The sequence below is a fragment of the Ovis canadensis genome, chromosome 4 (genome assembly GCF_042477335.2).
Source record: "Ovis canadensis isolate MfBH-ARS-UI-01 breed Bighorn chromosome 4, ARS-UI_OviCan_v2, whole genome shotgun sequence".
NCBI classification, from domain to species: domain Eukaryota; kingdom Metazoa; phylum Chordata; class Mammalia; order Artiodactyla; family Bovidae; genus Ovis; species Ovis canadensis.
This window is the reverse complement of record NC_091248.1, coordinates 113,235,334-113,253,100: the sequence shown is the minus strand read 5'-3', so window position 1 is coordinate 113,253,100 and position 17,767 is coordinate 113,235,334. Positions and strand designations below refer to the sequence as shown.

The 17,767-nt window shown below is 43.9% G+C and overlaps 1 pseudogene; it reads right to left on the bottom strand.

The window, feature by feature from the left end:
• The window catches only part of LOC138439512 (aldo-keto reductase family 1 member B10-like), a 46,109-nt pseudogene extending 28,561 nt beyond the window's left edge, over nucleotides 1–17,548 (bottom strand).
• Between the last annotated feature and the right edge of the window lie 219 nt (nucleotides 17,549–17,767).

Genomic DNA, 17,767 nt, shown 5'->3' with positions numbered 1-17,767 from the left:
AACTCCTGATTTCTTTCCCCTATATGGCAATTCCATCTTGTGTGTGATTCAGGCAACACCAGAACCAAAGATTTGGAGCCTCCTTAGAATCCTAATGGCTCAGATCCAATTGGCACTGCTTTCCCAATGTATTTAGAATAAGATGGTTCTCTCTACTTACCATTACCCAGGTCCAGCCACTGTCGTCTTTTCCCCTGGGTTATCACAACAGTCTCCCTGTAGTCTCTCAATTCAGAAGTCAGAGTGGGGCTTTTAAAGCACAAGCCTCAGAATCCTCAACTGACTTCTCAGCACCCTCAGAGCCCAAACCAAAGGCCCTCCTCACAGTGTCCACCTGGCTCTGCTTGCTCTGAGCCCCTGACACTGCTGACCTCGCCTCTTCTCCCTCTGCTCCAGCCCCACTCGCCCTCTTACTCAAGTGCTCTAAACACAATTCCACCTCAGGGCCTTTGAGCTTGCCGTCTTCACTGCCTAGAATGCTGTTCCCCAGGCATCTACACGGCTTGCCCCTCACTTCCTTCAGGTTTCTGCTCAACTGTCACCAATCAGCAAATCTTCCTCTGACTTCCCCTATTGTAAGGGATCACTCCCCCACCACCCTCCACTCCCTAGTCCCTTACTACCCTACTTGATTTTTCTGCATAGCCTTTATTGCAGTCTGATATATATGTATGTATATATATGTGTGTGTGTGTATGTGTGTATATATATATACATATATAGAGAGAGAGCTTATTTCTGTATTCTCTCAATAGAAAATAGAGAAGTTAGATAAAATAGGGAATGGAATGGAGTAGAGAAGGCAGACAATGCCTTCCTACATTTCACTTTCTTTGTCAGTTGTAGGATTCACACTTACTCAACATATTCATTTGTGAGTTTGTTTCGGTACTCCCTTACTAGAATGTAAGACTGTGAAGGCAGGAACTCTGCCTAGATGAGAGTGCCTGGGACATAGTAGATGCTCAATAAATACTTAGCGGATGAAAGGATGAATGACTGCCTCTGCCTTCTACCTATTGACAACATAGTCTCTCTTAAGATTCCAGTACAACATCCAGGAGTTCCAACAATATGCAGCAGTTAAGGATATGTCTACCCTGGTGCCTCAGATAGTAAAGAATCTGCCTGCAATGCAGGATACCCAGGTTCAGTCCCTGGGTCGGAAAGATCCCCAGGAGGAGGGCACGGCAACCCACTCCAGTATTCTTGCCTGGAGGGTCCGCATGGGCAGAGGAGCCTGGTGGGCTGCAGCCTGTGGGGTTGCAAAGGACCAGATGCAAATGAGTGACTGAGCACACACGCCCTCTCTTTCCTCATAAGGAGTCTAGGTATTCCAGTTTTGATTTTCAACACCACCAGAAAATGGTGTTTGAAATGAAAGTAGTTCCAGTTATCTTTCAATCCTTCTAGCTAAACTTCTACCAATTTAGACAAACTCCCAGCAATCCTCTTAATTAACTCAACCCAGCGCCACTTACAAGTTAAAGGTGTAGTACCGCCAGTTTCTGTTGAGGCTGAGTAGGGTCGCCATGTCCTCATCGCTCAGTTTAAAGTCAAAGACCTGGGAAACTGAGAATTCCAGAACGTCATCAGCAAGCCGGTTCCTGGTGCAATTTGAGATCTCCAGCCACACTAGCAGGGAGCAAGCTCACATCCACAGCAGTAACTAGCCAAGGGAGTTTCTCCCGTTATGTCCACCAGACACAAATGGCTCTAAATTGGGTGCTACACAGAGACTGCCGTGTTTCTGAGGTTTTGTATTCCAAAGCCTGTAAGCCTCCTTGCCTTACAGGCTCTGAACTGCACAGCCCCCTGATGGACACGTGGGTTCCTCCAGAAGGGCAGGTCTTCTAGTATGGTCTATACCTCTCCTGCTGCTGGGAGGCAGAGGCTTAGGCAGGACAGTCTGCTGTTGTGTGTGGCCCACAGCATAACTGGGGACAGCCAAGACCTTCTCAGTCAGGGGTGAGAGGTACAGCTGTGCTCACACCTGGCAGGACATCACCGGCTGCTCCCCCAGCCCACCCCTGGTCGTGGGCCCTTCACCTCAGCCCTGAGGTCAGCTCCCTGGCCCGAGAGATGGCAAGGTGGTGGGAAGGTGGTGGAAGCCCACAGAAAGCACAGGGACAGCATGAGAGACCTGGTGAAGGAGTCTCTCCCACCCCCTCCTCCACTAAGAACACCAGCTTGCTCCTTGGAAGAAAAGCTATGCCCAACATAGACAGCATATTAAAAAGCAGAGACATTACTTTTCTGACAAAGGTCCATCTAGTCAAAGCTTTGGTTTTTCCAGTAGTCATGTATGGATGTGAGAGTTGGACTATAAATAAAGCTGAGCACCAAAGAACTGATGCTTTTGAACTGTAGTGTTGGAGAAGACTCTTGAGAGTCCCTTGGACTGCAAGGAGATCCAACCAGTCGATCGTAAAGGAGATCAGTCCTGAATATTTACTGGAAGGACTGATGCTGAAGCTGAAACTCCAATACTTTGGCCACCTGATGCGAAGAACTGACTCATTTGAAAAGACCCTGATGCTGGGAAAGATTGAAGGCAGGAGGAGAAGGGAACGACAGAGTTTGAGATGGTTGGATGGCATCCACTGACTCAATGGACAGGAGTCTGAGCAAGCTCCAGGAGTTGGTGAAGGACAGGGAAGCCTGGTGTGCTGCAGTCCATGGGGCTGCAAAGAGTCGGACACGACTGAGCCACTGAACTGAACAGAACCAGCCAGAACCTTACCTGAAAGTTCTCAGTGATGTGTGCGAGCATCACAGACTTGGGAATTACAATTACGTGCCTCTGGATCTGGAAATGGATCAGAACCTGTGCAGAAGGGGACTTCTCGTTTACATTCAACTGCAACGACCACTCCCTATACTTTTTCAGAAAATGAAACATCTCTGCCATTCACTGTGTCTTTATTAAGTTACAATAGTTAATATGCAATGAACACTTTATAGCTATCAGATAACTTCTCAGTCCTCTGCTCAATTCTCTCCCTTAATCCTCACAACAACCCTATATTCTTCCTTTTTAAAAAAGAAAGTGACCTGGGATCGTGTTTGGGATCGTCCGGCTGATAAGTAGTGGAGCTGGGATCTGAGCGCAAGTGTTTCGGCTGCAAAGCCATGTTCTTGTTCTCGGTCCTCTAGTCTCAACAGAAGTTGTTAGAGACCATCCCCGTTTCAGTGATAACCATGCTATTTCCTGGAAGTCCGAACAAACAGACTTTCAAGGAAAGGCCTTAGAAGGCTTCCTCTCTTGTTCCCTTTCCCTTCACGGAGTAGAATGGGTGCTTTCCCAATGGTCCAGTGGTTAAGAATCCTCTTTGCCATGCCAGGGATACTGGTTCAATTCCTGATTTGGGAAGAGCCCACATGCCTCAGAGCAACTAAGCCCACGCACCACAACTACTGAGCCTGCAACAAGAGAAGCCACTGCAATGAGAAGCCCATGCATGGCCGCAAAGAGTAGCCCCCACTCACCCCAACTAGAGAAATCCCTCTCACAGCAATGAAGACCCAGCATAGCCAAAAAATAAAATAACATAAATACAGGAGTTAAATGAAGACAATATTAAGAATCACACAAGACTAGTTTGTGGCAGGTAAAGCAACTACACATTATACCTGGGCTGTGGATTTTTTGTGCTTTGCAGCAATCTCATTACTCTTGGGATCCTCCAGTAGAGAAGGGTCCTCTGGTTTGGCCCTAGGGGGAGAAAGATGGCTGGTGTGCATAATCACCATGGCTACCATACATAGATGAATATTACTCCAGTGATGGGCCCAAGGCTGATTGTCAGTCTACCTCATGTGGTAGTTAAGGCAAAAGGGTTTGAAAGCTTCACGTCTTACCCATGGGTCCACCCATGGGTTCTGAAGCCTCAGGAGTTTTTGCAAAGGCTGGTCCAGTGCTGGGTGGTTAAACTGGAGTATTCCCAAAGGGTTGCTGTTTTGTTTTTTTTTTAAGTTCCCATATTTTCCCCACTGTTTGAGTATGCCAGGCACATTGCCTTACACGCATTTTTCTTTCTGATGGCTTTCTTGAAAGAATGTCGAGAGAAAGATCAGACGCCTCACCCAGATCTATTTGGACAGCCTAGGGGGCTGTAAGCCATGACACTGATGCCCTTGGACTGAGTACTGGATCAATTTCTCCTGCGTGAGGTATGGGTGACACTCAATCTGTAAAAGCAAGCAATTCTCATCACTGGGAAAATCCACCTGCTCTTTGAGCTGCTCATAGGAAGTTCTACACAGAGAAAAAGGTCTATCAGCAAAGACCAAATCATGCCTCTTGCTAGGCTGGCTAAACCAGACCCCAAGACCTGTCTCCCATGAGATGACTGACCTTCAAGGTGAGACTTAGTGCAAACCATTGAACTTGCCTCCAGACATCTAAGAAATAATAGAGCAGAACCCTTACCCTTTACTAAACAACTTCCCTGGTTAATCACTGGTTGGTATTTCAATCCAGGTTTGTTCAAGAGTCTCTCAATCTGAAAGTGGTTGAAGTTCGAGATCCCAGTGTTTTTCACCAGCCCCTCGTCCACCAGCTCCTCCAAGGCCTGTCATAGCAAGGGACAACTTTGGCCACTGCTAGAGGGATCTCAAAGACCCTCTAGTTTGGCTTAGTTTGGTTTAGTCCTCTCTGGGACAGGAATATGTGTGTGTATTAGCAGAACTAATAAAAAGAATTTGACTTTCTAACATAAACCCACAATGATAAGAGAACAGACTCTGCATGATTTACAAAAGACCATGAAATTTTTGTACCATGAAGTTTTATGTCCCTGGATATGTTCCAGTGTCTCCTGGTTTATAGTCTGTGGGAACTTGAATAGAATCTGTATACTGCTGTTGTGTGAAAATTGTATAAATCTTAATTACATCTAATTGGTTGATAGTGCTTTTCAGGTCTACTATAGCTTTCTACTTTTCTGTCTATTCATTCTATTAATTTTTTAGAGCTTGTTATTGAAATTCCAACTAAAAGTCTTAATTCATCTACTAAAAAGATAATTGTACTATGTAGTAGAACTATATGTAACCTTGTTCTGTATTTTCCAAGTCTCCTGCAAATGTGTTATCATACTTCCATAATTTAAAAAATAAGAAAGAAGGGGGAAAAAGGAATTTTCCATCCAGCCCATGAGTAGAGAGAAAAGCAGGAGCAAAGCCTTTGAGGCGAGGACAAGCATGAGGTGTTCGGGGGACAGTCGAGCCAGTGGTTCTCAAACGTGGCTGCAATTTGCAATCACCTGACAGCTTTAAAATATACTAATGCCTAGAGACTTCTCTGGTGGTCTGATGGTGGAGAATCCGCCTCCCAGTGCAGGAAGCATGGGTTGGAGCCCTGGTCCAGGAAGATACCACACGCTGCATGTGGAGCAACTAAGCCCGTGCACTACAACTACTGCGCTGTGAGCCGCAACTACTGAGCTGTGCGCCTAGAGCCTGTGTCCACGAGAGAAGCCACAGCAACGAGAAGCTGGTGCCCTGCAACTAGAGAGTAGCCCGTGCTCTCCACAACTAGGGGAGGCCCAGGGGCAGCTATGAAGACCCAGGGCAGCCAAAAATAAATAGTTAAAAATGCATACATATATATATACTGATGCCCAGATTCTACCCTCAGAGTTTCTTATCAAATCTGTGTAGCATGTGGCCTCAGCACTGGGATCGTTAAAACTCCCCAGGTGATTTTAATGCATAGAGAGGACCACTAGGGTAGATGATATAGTCTTTAAATTGGACAAATAAAATTTAGAACTGATGAGATTGCAAAGCCCCCAAACCGCCTGAGTTGGGCCATGAACCAGTGTAACTGTTACTGTGTAGCATGGAGCAGGTACAGGTGGGTGTGTGACACATCTTGACGTTGTTTCACTCTTTTTCTCCCATCTGCTTCAGGGTGTTCAAGAAGGTTTCTGTTGAACTGGTTATGGGTCCACAGAAACTTTGATTGCTTCAGTCCTGCCTTTTCTTCCTAGATTCTTTGAACTTGATCATCAAAATCTTTCATTTAGTAATCATTCTCAAATCCATTCTAAGGATACAGCAATGTGAAAATCAGGGTACTTTTTACAGAGAACAATGATACAGTTGTCACAATGAATACTATTAAGTATTTGTTAAGAATAAGGGCAACATCATTTAAAAGTGGACATTCAATTTCCAAATACATGGAGTTTTAAAAGTATCTTTGATATTAATTTCTCATGTAGATGCTTTCTTCCCTGCACTTGCCCTCTGTGTTCTTTCAGTCTTCTAACCTTATTGAGGCTTTCAATGGATAAGTCAAAGAGCTCTCCTGGTAAATGTCACACTGCGCTTGAAAATATGTGGATTATTTTCGTATATCTTGATCTCTAACATAAATCCACAGTGATAGAGAACAGACTCTGTATGATTTCAATACATTTAGACCATAAAACTTTTGCAACTTGTTTTATATCCCTGGATATGTTCCAGTGTCTCCCAGTTTATAGTCTATGAGAACTTGAATTTGTATCGTACTGTTGTGTGAAAATTCTGTAAATCTTTATTATGTTGAATTGGTTCATGGTACTTTTCAGGTCTACTATTTCCTTCTACTTTTATGTCCATTCTATTAATTTTTGAGAGTTTGATATTGAAACTCCAACTAAAAATCTCAATTTATCTACTTAAAAACATCATAACATTTAGTGGAACTATATGTAACTTTGTCTTGTATTTTCCAAGTCTCATGTAAATGTGTTATCATAATTTCATAACTTAAAAAAATAAAAAAGAAAGAAAAAATAGAATAAGATCAAAACTCTTGTGGAAACAATACTAGAGGTGTCTCAGTCTCCATATCTCACAAAGAATAATCCCTAACATATTTCAGAGGTCTTGTTTTACCAAGGTAATGTATATGACAGAACCCTCTTGTCAAATTTAATGCAAAAGCTTAGTCTATTGAAATCTTAGGCTCTGTGGTAAGTCTTATCATAACTTTCATTCTCAGGAATAAAACATTCACTGAGTTGAGTCCATGCACATAAAACATTCAGTTCAGTTCAGTGGCTCAGTTGTGTCCGACTCTTTGCGACCCCATGGACTGCAGCACACCAGGCTTCCCTGTCCTTCACCAACTCCCAGAGCTTGCTCAGACTCCTGTCCATCGAGTCAGTGGATGCCATCCAACCATCTCATTCTCTGTCGTCCCCTTCTCCTCCTGCCTTCAATCTTTCCCAGCATCAGGGTCTTTTCTAATGTCTTTTCTTCACAATAGGTGGCCAAAGTCTTGGAGCGTCAGCTTCAGCATCAGTCCTTCCAATGAATATTCAGGATTGATTTCCCACCATTAGATGGTTCATTAAATCATCATCCTGAAATATTTCTCTCACAGGAGGTTGTTGGTGGTAGGAAAATAAACATGTTGACTTTTTTAAAAACTATCTTAGTACCAGAATTCATGTTTCTCTTTATGGCTACTCTTTTGGCACTAACAGAAAGAAAGTAGCATGTTTTCTTGAAACTTCCGGCTTCATAAATTTGTTTTAATGAGTATATCTAACAAGTGTTTAAGACTATGTAGTTGGATAAAGACTTGTGTGGTCATTAGGTTAAAAAGAATATGTAAAGCTAAGAAAAACAACATTTTGAAACTTGAAGTTTGAACCCACCTTCATGTATGTGGGCTCAACCAGCTTTTGGCTTGTACAGCAATGACGTTCTGTCACATTTACCATGGATTTATATTTAAGTATATGTTCAAGATAGCAGAATGTTTGACAGAATGATGCCTTCATAAGATTTTCCCAAGAGAACTTGATTTACTTATATATATATATACTTGTGTATACACACACACACACACACACACATATATCCCTAGAGGAGGGCATGGCAACCCACTTCAGTATTCTTGCCTGGAGAATCTCATGGACAGAGGAGCCTGGTGGGCTGCAAACCATAGGGTCGAAAAGAGTCGGACACAACTGAAGCGACTGTCTCTGTGTGTGTGTGTGTGTGTGTGTGTGTGTGTATGCTCTTGCTCATGAAATATTGCCAATGGCTTATTATTTAGAATGGCTTTTAATCACATAATCATTGCTCTTTTATTATTGCTAACTTTTAAATGTCTTTCTGTTGTTTTTTTGATGAATTTCTTTTTATTTTTGATCGCACTGGGCCCTCATTGCTGCACGAGGGCTTCCTCCAGTTGCGGTGAGCAGGGGCTGCTCTTTTCTGCAGAGCACGGGCACTAGGGCACATGGGCCTCAGTAGTTGCTGCTCCCGGCTCTAGAGCAGTCTCAGTACTTGTGGTGCACCAGCTTAGTTCCTCCCAGGCACAGGGATCTTCCTAGATCAGGAGTGAAATCCGTGTCCCTGCATTGGCAGGCAGATTCTTTACCACTGAGTTATCCAGGAAGATTTACATTATTAGTATCCTTTGGAAGATTTTTTTTTTAAGAAGCAGAAGAAACTGAGGTTTCAAGGAGTTAAATAACCTGCACTAAATTTGGAAAACTCAGCAGTGGCCACAGGACTGGAAAAGGTCAGTTTTCATTCCAATCCCAAAGAAAGGCAATGCAAAAGAATGCTCAAACTACCACACAATTGCACGCATCTCACATGCTAGTAAAGTAATGCTCAAAATTCTCCAAGCCAGGCTTCAGCAATATGTGAACCGTGAACTTCCAGATGTTCAAGCTGGTTTTAGAAAAGGCAGAGGAACCAGAGATCAAATTGCCAACATCTGCTGGATCATGGAAAAAGCAAGAGAGTTCCAGAAAAACATCTATTTCTGCTTTATTGACTATGCCAAAGCCTTTGACTGTGCGGATCACAAGAAACTGGAAAATCTGAATGAGATGGGAATATCAGACCACCTGACCTGCCTCTTGAGAAACCTATATGCAGGTCAGGAAACAACAGTTAGAACTGGACATGGAACAACAGACTAGTTCCAAATAGGAAAAGGAGTACGTCAAGGCTGTGTATTGTCACCCTACTTATTTAACTTATATGCAGAGTACATCATGAGAAACGCAGGGCTGGAAGAAGCACAAGCTGGAATCAAGATTGCCGGGAGAAATATCAATAACCTCAGATATGCAGATGACACCACTCTTATGGCAGAAAGTGAAGAGGAGCTAAAAAGCCTCTTGATGAAAGTAAAAGAGGAGAATGAAAAAGTTGGCTTAAAGCTCAACATTCAGAAAACGAAGATCATGGCATCTGGTCCCATCACTTCATGGGAAATAGATGGGGAAACAGTGGAAACAGTGTCAGACTTTATTTTGAGGATCTCCAAAATCACTGCAGATGGTGATTGCAGCCATGAAATTAAAAGACGCTTACTCCTTGGAAGGAAAGTTATGACCAACCTAGGTAGCATATTCAAAAGCAGAGATATTACTTTGCCAACAAAGGTCCATCTAGTCATAGCTATGGTTTTTCCAGTGGTCATGTATGGATGTGAGAGTTGGACTGTGAAGAAAGCTGAGCACCGAAGAATTGATGCTTTTGAACTGTGGTATTGGAGAAGACTCTTGAGAGTCCCTTGGACTGCAAGGAGATCCAACCAGTCCATCCTAAAGGAGATCAGTCCTGGGTGTTCATTGGAAGGACTGATGCTGAAGCTGAAACTCCAGTACTTTGGCTACCTCATGTGAAGAGTTGACTCATTGGAAAGGACCCTGATGCTGGGAGGGATTGGGGGCAGGAGGAGAAGCGGACGACAGAGGATGAGATGGCTGGATGGCATCACTGACTCGATGGATGTGAGTCTGAGTAAACTCTGGGAGTTGGTGATGGACAGGGAGGCCTGGTGTTCTGCGATTCATGGGGTCGCAAAGAGTCGGACACGACTGAGCGACTGAACTGAACTGAACTGGCTGAAGTTACTTTAATCAATACCTGCAATCCCAGGGCAACACTGTTTCAAATCCCTCCCCCTGGTTTAAGAATAAACTGGGTATCCTCTGAAGTCAGGCATGCTGTATTCCCAGTCTCCTTTGAGGATTCAGTCTTAGTTTTCAAAAATATAAGAAGTGTCAGGTGAACCCCAAAAGTCAAAGGTGATTAGGAAGGAGTTCGAAGAATTAGAAAATGATGATGAGATAAAACCTCATTGAGCACCTGGGCTCCTTCACACTGGTATAGACCCTTGTAGATGACTGAAGGCAAGTTTTCACTCCCAGCCCACTGTGAACAAGATGGAACCTACTCCCAAGTGTCCAAGAATGTTGCTTTACTGTTGATGGTATTGCCTTTATTGTCTTTGGGAATAAAGTCCTCCCCAGGCTATAAATGTGAAACAAGAAGCTTAGCGCAGTATGCATCTAAACACTTGATTCTGTCAAGTGAGTTTTCAGGATCCTGACTCATCCTAAATACCCACATCTGCATAACATTTTTTTTCCAAGCTCCACAGTATCAATTTCGGAGAACAGAGTTGAAATAAAATCTCTGGATCAATCTGCCAGAGTATAAAACATAAGTTCTTATATTTTAGAAATTATTGGACTTTTTTTTCTTTTGGCCATGCCACACAGCTTCTGAGATCTTAGTTTCCTAACCAGGGATTGAACCCATGCCCTTGGCAGTGAAAGCATGGAGTCCTGATCATTGTACCCTCAGGGAATTCCCAGAAATTGCTGGACTGATTTTAAAATCTATCATAAGCACAACCCAGAAGCCACCATTAGCCCCGTGGACATAGACTTCTCACAAGCACTTGGGGACAAAGTTCAATTTCATAAGGTGAGAGAGCTGGGAATTCACGTCCCTCAGGCTCTCTGGCAAAGGCAGGAGCAGAGTCCTATTTACTCACTGAGCACTGGCTACCTTTTAGCACGATCATACTTGGGCTTTTCTCCAGAATGGCATTCCCAGTGCCTCAGTTAATGAGAGGATTGAGCCCTGAAACAGCATTATGTAAGAGCTGCCCTGGGAGGAGAGCCCTTGGCATGGAATCAGGACCAAAGCAGAGTGGCAGTTGCAGCTTGCCTGGGCTGCTAGAAGTCATAGTTTTCTCAAACGTAACAGAGAAAGCCAAGGTGTGGGGTCACCTCTACATTGGTCCATGGACTTGGATTCCTTTTCAGGCCAGTGTTTTTCTGCTCCACCGTCTCATCCTGAAAACTTTCCTGTGGAGTCCCGAAGTGCAAGGCCTCTTGCTTCAGCTCCCCTTGGTCCCTAGCCTCCAGCCCCCAACCCTCTGCTCCCCACTCCTGACACAGCTGCTATCTTCCAACACATGCCCAGGAACCAGAGACTGGGACAGGGAGGAACTTCAACCTGTAATGCCTGTAGAAAGTGAATAAGGTAGAGGTCCAGATAGTCCAGTCTCAGATCCTTGAGGGTCTTCTGACAAGATTCCCTCAGTAGATGCTTCTCCATGAAGGTGGGCACAACTGCAGAGAGGAGAGCAGGGAGAAATCAGCAGTGGACAGAGAAGGGCTACCTTCTCTGCTTTCCCTGCTTTTTGACCCTCAGCTTGAGCTAACCCCAGGGGCAGGCCATTTACAGCACAGGTGGTTCAGATGCATCATCCAGGGATGCAAGGTCAGCAGGTCACTCTGAAAGTCACTGACATCTCTTAAGTGTCAAGGGCAAGTCATCTTTTTGACTCACCTGGTATTGTATGTATTTGTTACATCAGGTGCCATATTGGGCACAGACTCAGTGTTTGTTTACATGTGCCATCCTCTTCCTCAGCAGTAGCGTTTCTGAAGTTGTGGCTTGTGGCCAGCATTTAAGTTCCTAAGCCTTTGGAAACAGGTGGTCCGCTACTGCTCCCCTGTCTCCAAGCCCATGGGCCACCAACGATAACTCTGCAAGGAATTTATCCAGATGCAACCAGTGGGGTCTATTTGTCCCACTAGATACATCACTTTCCAAGTACCTGTAACTAGTCAGTCCCTTTTAGCAAATTGGGTATAATGCATATTCAGTGTTTCTCAACCCTCTCTCACTCTGTTTATAACATTCTGTAACTTGCCTTTTACTAGACTGAACTGAAGTGAAATTCATATATGACAATAAGTATGTCCCACCATTTTCCAAAGTACCTGCCAGCTGAGAACCTCGGGGCTACAACCACTGAGACCACAGTGCTGAAAGATGGAGCTTCAGGATCCAGTTGTAGCCTTAGCTTTCGGCTGCCAGGGGGAAGATGGAACCCACCAATAGGGAACAGGGATGCTAAAGACACCACCCTGGCTCAATGGAGACTACTCCTCTAGGGCGGAAGCCACTCAAGAAGGGTGGGTAGCATCAGCATCAATGCACCAACACTGGATGCTAATGTGGATGTTTGTGTCCAGGGACATTATAAAGACAGCAATGGAGACAGCTGGGGGAAGTGACCTGAATTATTCTTGTTGTTGTTCATTCGCTCAGTCGTGTCCAACTGTGACATGGATTACAGAATGCCAGGCTTCCCTGTCCTTCACTGTCTCCCTGAGTTTGCTCCATTGAGTCAGTGATGCCATCCAACCATCTCATCCTCTGTAACCCTTTCTCCTCCTGCCCTCAATCTTTCCCAGAATCAAGGTCTTTTCCAATGAGTCAGATCTTTGCAGCATGGTCAAAGTATTAGAGCTTCAGCTTCAGCCTCAGTCCTTCCAGCGAATATTCTGGGTTGATTTCCTTTAGCATTGAATAGTTTGATCTTCTTGCTGTCCAAGGGACACTAAAAAGTCTTCTCCAGCACCACAATTTAAAGCATCAGTTCTTAAGCGCTCAGCCTTCTCTATAGTCCAGCTCTCACATCCGTACATGACTACTGAGAAAACCGTAGCTTTGATTATATGAACTGTTGTTGGCAAAGTGATATCTCTGCTTTTTAATATGCTGTCTAGGTTTGTCATAGCTTTCCTTCCAAAGAGCAAGTGTCTTTTAATTTCATGGCTGCAGTCACCATCCATAGTGATTTTGGAGCCCAAGAAAATAAAGTCTGCCACTGTTTCCATTTTTTTCTCCATCTACTTGTCAGGAAGTGATGGGACCAGATGCCATGATCTTTGTTTTCTGAATGTTGAGTTTTAAGTAGGCTTTTTCACTCTCCTCTTTCACCTTCATCAAGAGGCTCTTTAGTTTCTCTTCTCTTTCTGCCATTAGGGCTGTATCATCTGCATATCTGAGGTTGTTAATATTTCTCCCGGCAACCTTAATTCCAGCTTGTGCTTCATCCAGTCTGGCATTTCACATGATGTACTCTGCATATAAGTTAAATAAGCAGGGTGACAATATACAACCTTACTGTACTCCTTTCCCAATTTTGAAACAGTCCTTTGTTTTATGTCTAGTTTTAATTGTTGCTTCTTGACCTGCAGTTTTCTCAGGAGGCAGGTCAGGTGGTCTGGCATTCCCATCTCTTCAAGAATTTTCCACAGTTTGTTGTGGTCCTCACAGTTAAAGCCTTTAGTGTAGTCAATGAAGCAGAAGTATGTATATTTTTTGGAATCCCCTTGCTTTTTCTATGACCCAACAGTTGTTGACAATTTAATCTCTGGTTCCTCTGCTTTTCTAAATCTAGCTTGCACATCTAGAAGTTCTCAGATCAATTACTGTTGAAAACTAGCTTGAAGGATTTTGAGCATTGTCCTGCTAGCATGTGAAATGAGCACAATTATATGGTAGCTTGAGCAATCTTTGGCATTGCCTTTATTTGGGATTGGAATGAAAAGTGACATTTGCCAGTTTTGTGACCACTGCTGATTTTTCCAAATGTGCTGGCATATTGAGTGCAGCACTTTAACAGTATCATCTTCTAGGATTTGAAATAGCTAAGCTGCAATCCCATCACCCCCACTAGCTTGTTTGTAATAATGCTTCCTAAGGCCTGGCTCTAGGTGAGTGATCACACCATTATGCTTATCTGGGTCATTGAGATCATTTTTGTATAGTTCTTCTGTGTATTCTTGCCATTTCTTCTTCTTTTTTTTTTAATTTTTATTTTATTTTATTTATTTTTTTAGTTTTTTAGTTTTTTATTTTTTTAATTTTAAAAACTTTAATTCTTACATGCATTCCCAAACATGAACCCCCCTTCCACCTCCCTCCCCATAACATCCTTCTGGGTCATCCCCATGCACCAGCCCCAAGCATGCTGCATCCTGCGTCAGACATAGACTGGCGATTCAATTCACATGATAGTATACATGTTAGAATGTCATTCTCCCAAATCATCCCACCCTCTCCCTCTCCCTCTGAGTCCAAAAGTCCATTATACACATCTGTGTCTCTTTCCCTGTCTTGCATACAGGGTCGTCATTGCCATCTTCCTAAATTCCATATATATGTGTTAGTATACTGTATTGGTGTTTTTCTTTCTGGCTTACTTCACTCTGTATAATCGGCTCCAGATTCATCCATCTCATCAGAACTGATTCAAATGAATTCTTTTTAACAGCTGAGTAATACTCCATTGTGTATATGTACCACAGCTTTCTTATCCATTCATCTGCTGATGGACTTTCCATTTCTTCTTAATCTCTCCTGCTTCTGTTAGTTCCTTGCCATTTCTGTCCTTTATTGTGCCCATTTTTGCTTGAAATGTTCCCTTGGTATCTCCTCCTTTTTGAAGGTCTCCAGTAGCCCTACCTACAAAAGTTCATCTAGTCAAAGCTGTGGTTTTTTCCAGTAGTGATGTATGGACATGAGAGCTGGACTACAAAGAAAGCTGAGCACTGAAGAATTGATGCTTTTGAACTGTGGTGTTGGAGAGACTCTTGAGAGTCTCTTGGACTACAAGGAGATCCAACCAGTCCATCCTAAAGGATATCAGTCCTAAATATTCATTGGAAGGACTGATGCTGAAGCTGAAACTTTGGCCACCTGATGCAAAGAACTGACTCATTGGAAAAGACCCTGATGCTGGGAAAAATTGAAGGGAGGAGAAGGGGATGACAGAGGATGAGATCGTTGGATGGCATCACTGACTCAATAGACAGAAGTCTGAGCAAGCTCCAGGAGTTGGTGAAGGACAGGGAAGCCTGGCGTGCTATAGTCTCTGGGGTCGCAAAGAGTTGGACACAGCTAAGCTAAACTGAACTGAGTAGCCCCACCATAGCGCATGTAGACTCCAGGATTGGGTTGCCCCAGGCCAAACAACTAATAGGAAGGGAGCACAGCCCACCCACAGCAGACAACTGGATTAAAGATAAACTGAGCATGTCCCTGCCCACCTGAATAAGACCCAGTTTTTCCCACAGCCAGTCCCTCCCATAAGGAAGCTTGCACAAGCCTCTTAACCTCATCCATCAGAAGGCAGACAGAAGCAAGAACTATAACCCCAAAGCCTCCAGAATGAAAATCACAATCACAGAAAGCTAACCAAAATGATCACATGGATCACAGCCTTGTGTAACAAAGCCATGCTGTGCAGGGCCACCCAAGATGGATGGGTCATAGTGGAGAGTTCTGAGCCAACAGGGATGCCCCATATAGTGAGATGAACTGTATATATTTGTGCTAGGGTCACTGAGAATCTAGATAGTAAGTGTGATCCACTAGAGCAGGGAATGGCAAACCACTTCAGTATTCTTGCCTCCAGAACCCCCTGAACAGTATGAAAAGACAGAATTCTGGGTGCTGACTAGACCCAACACTTCTGCCTGCTTTGAAGTGTAGTCTTCCCACCAGGTGAGCCCTTGGTGCCTTGCTCACTATGAAGAGTTCTTCCCACTTCACAGCCTTCTCTTGGATCTTCTCTTGGATCGCTTCACCCACCTCATGCTCATTCTCGTAGGCATAAGCACAGTCCAAGTGGCGATATCCTATGTCAGTGGCCCCCTTCACATCGTCTCTGACTTCTCCGAAGCCAAACTGGAAGGAAAAAGAAAAAGCCATCTCCCCAGACCACCTTCAAGAGGCTATATTACTCAGCCCAGCTTCTCCAAACCAAGATTTCCCTGAGATTCCTTTTTTTAGGGGATACCCGGGAAGAAAGCATGCTTTGGAAAACTTTTCAAAAGAGAAGGAAGAAAAGTGAATTAACTTTATGATTATAGCATCATGTCCCATCCTAACTCAAGCCTATTCCCTTCTGATTCAGGTTCATGCTCCAGCCCAGAAGTGTCTCCAGGTACATAGAAGTGAAGTGAAGTGAAGTCACTCAGTCATGTCCGACTCTTTGTGACCCCATGGACTGTAGCCTACCAGGCTCCTCCATCCATGGGATTTTCCAGGCAAGAGTACTTGGGTGGGTTGCCATTTCCTTCTCCAGGGGATCTTCCCGACCCAGGGATCGAACCCAGGTCTCCCGTATTGCAGTCAGACACTTTACCGTCTGAGCCACCAGGGACGTCAAGGTATATAGAAGAGACTGCAAACTCTTTCTAATGACCAGGCTACACACTGGATTTTGAAATAAACTAAAGGAATTTTCAGAGAGAAAGTAGTTATTACCTCATAAATTCAGGCTCATCTCATGCTAGGTGTGTGACCTGAGCAGATTGGTTAATTTCTCTAAACCTTGTCTGTAAAATGGGAATAATGACAACAGCATCTGCCTCGTGAAGCTATTGCTGCTTCCCAGGTGATGCTAATGGTAAAGAATCCACCTGCCAATGCAGGGGATGTAAGAGATGAGAGTTCGATTCCTGGATCAAGAAGATATCCTGGAGAAGGGCATAGCAACCCACTCCAGTGTTCTTGCCTGAAGAACCCCATGGACAGAGGAGCCTGGTGGGCTACAGTCCATAGGGTCGCAAAGAGTTGGACAAGACTGAAGTGATTTAGCACATGCTCACACGAATGTACGTGAGGTGATTGTGCTAAGTGCTACAGTGAGTGTCAAATTTGAAGTACAGCACCAGGCATACACCTAAGAGTCAGTGGATAAAAGACATTATATAATTGTTGCTTCAGAAAAGGAGAAATAGAAAACCTTGTAAAAATGGAATGTCTCCTCTCGCTTGAAGGCAGAAAGGTTTTCTTTCATCGAAGAAAGGCAAAAAGGAAAGAGAGAGAGGGAGGGGGGAAAGGAAGGGAGGAAGAAAAAAGAGAGAAGGAAGGAAGGAAGGGCATTAAAAATACCACATTCTGTCTAATCTAGCCAAGCCAAACAATGAAAGAGAAAGAAGCATTTACTATGGATCTACCTAGCCTTTCTTCTGGTGGGCTACAGTCCATGGGGTCACAAAGAGTCAAACACGACTGAGCGACTAACACTTTCACTTAAACTGCTTAAAACTTGATACTTGCTAGGAAAGCTCTCACCGCTACTGGAAAAAGTCAGTCTTGGAGCACTACTGCTGAATCAGTCCTGAGAAAGCAACATCAGTCCTGCCTCTGGCGCCCAATATTTACTTCCCCAAAACCCTTGCCTCTGGGCTTTCCCTCAGGACAGGAGGAAATGCCCAAAGCCCCTGGAGGGAAGAAGGTGTCCAGATATTTGCACACTTACTTTCCAGGTGCCCAGGCCCAAGAGGGGCACCTTAGCCTTGGTACTGAGCTCCACAAAGGTGGCCATGGTGCATGTAGAAACAGCCCCGAGGGAGCAAGTTAGGTGTCTTCTGCCCCATTGAAATGTGCTGACTGCAGAGGAAGCAGCCTGCCCTGGCATGAACAGGAAAGTCCTTTCAGCCTTTATAAGATTCAAGTTAATGAACACCAAACACTGTTACCTTGAGAAAGTTCTCCCTGATAAAAAAAAAAAATGCATGAATTATTTTATGAGTGAAATTTTATCAACAAATTAAAATATATGCACATGGAAAATAAAAATGTGCATCTATTTTAATTGTTCCTATCTTATTACTCAACTGTTGTAAATTTT